This window comes from Arachis hypogaea, chromosome 16 (genome assembly GCF_003086295.3).
Source record: "Arachis hypogaea cultivar Tifrunner chromosome 16, arahy.Tifrunner.gnm2.J5K5, whole genome shotgun sequence".
NCBI classification, from domain to species: domain Eukaryota; kingdom Viridiplantae; phylum Streptophyta; class Magnoliopsida; order Fabales; family Fabaceae; genus Arachis; species Arachis hypogaea.
In genome coordinates, this window is record NC_092051.1 from 96,877,068 (window position 1) to 96,878,677 (window position 1,610).

At 41.0% G+C, this 1,610-nt stretch overlaps 1 non-coding gene across 1 annotated transcript; it reads right to left on the reverse strand.

Moving 5' to 3' along the window:
• Nucleotides 1-314: 314 nt before the first annotated feature.
• On the reverse strand, nucleotides 315-422 carry LOC112760343 (small nucleolar RNA R71). The gene has a single exon (XR_003180789.1). It is a non-coding gene; the product is annotated as a small nucleolar RNA R71 (small nucleolar RNA).
• Nucleotides 423-1,610: the final 1,188 nt, after the last annotated feature.

Sequence of the window (1,610 nt, forward strand, 5' to 3'; positions counted from 1 at the left end):
CTTAATTCCTGCCATTGGAGAAAACAACTTTGAGCTTAAACCTCAATTAGTTTCTCTGATGCAACAGAACTGCAAGTTTCATGGACTTCCATCTGAAGATCCTTTTCAGTTCTTAACTGAGTTCTTGCAGATCTGTGATACTGTTAAGACCAATGGGGTTGATCCCGAGGTCTATAGGCTTATGCTTTTTCCATTTGCTGTAAGAGACAGAGCTAGGATATGGTTGGACTTTCAAACCTAAGGATAGCCTAAACTCTTGGGATAAGCTGGTCACAGCTTTCTTAGCCAAGTTCTTTCCTCATCAAAAGCTTAGTAAGCTTAGAGTGGATGTTCAAACCTTCAAACAGAAAGAAGGTGAATCCCTCTAAGAAGCTTGGGAGAGATATAAGGAACTGACCAAAAAGTGTCCTTCTGACATGCTTTCAGAATAGACCATCCTGGATATATTATATGATGGTCTATCTGAGCTATCAAAGATGTCACTGGACCATTCTACAAGTGGATCCATTCACCTAAAGAAAATGCCTGCAGAAGCTCAAGAACTCATTGACATGGTTGTAAATAACCAGTTCATGTACACTTCTGAAAGGAATCCTATGAATAATGGGACGCCTATGAGGAAGGGAGTTCTTGAAATTGATACTCTGAATGCCATACTGGCTCAGAATAAAATATTGACTCAGCAAGTCAATATGATCCCTCAGAGTCTGAATGGATTGAAGGAATCATCCAAAAGTACTAAAGAGGCATCTTCTGAAGAAGAAGCTTATGATCCTGAGAACCCTGCAATAGCAGAGGTGAATTACATGGGTGAACCCTATGGAAACACCTATAATCTCTCATGGAGAAATCATCCAAATTTCTCATGGAAGGATCAACAAAAGCCTCAACAAGGCTTTAATAATGGTGGAAGAAACAAATTTAACAATAGCAAATCTTTTCCATCATCCACTCAGCAACAGACAGAGAATTCTGAGCAGAACCCATCTAGCTTAGCAAATATAGTCTCTGATCTATCTAAGGCCACTATAAGTTTCATGAATAAAACAAGGTCCTCCATTAGAAATTTGGAGGCACAAGTGGGCCAGCTGAGTAAAAGAGTCACTGAAACTCCTCCTAGTACTCTCCCAAGCAATACAGAAGAGAATCCAAAAAGAGAGTGCAAGGCCATTGATTTAACCATCATGGCCGAACCTACAAGGGAGGGAGAGGACGTGAATCCTAGTGGGGAAGACCTCCTGGGACGTCCAGTGATCAACAAGGAGTTTCCCTCTGAGGAACCAAAGGAATCTGAGGCTCATCTAGAGACCATAGAGATTCCATTGAACCTCCTTATACCCTTCATAAGCTCTTATGAGTATTCTTCTTCTGAAGAGAATGAGGATGTTACTAAAGAGCAAGTTGCCAAGTACCTTGGTGCAATCATGAAGCTGAATGCCAAGTTATTTGGTAATAAAACTTGGGAAGATGAACCTCCCTTGCTCATCAATGAACTGAGTGATCTGGATCAACTGACATTGCCTCAGAAGAAACAGGATCCTAGAAAGTTCTTAATACCTTGTACAATAGGCACCATGACCTTTGAGAAGGCTCTATGTGACCTTGGGTCA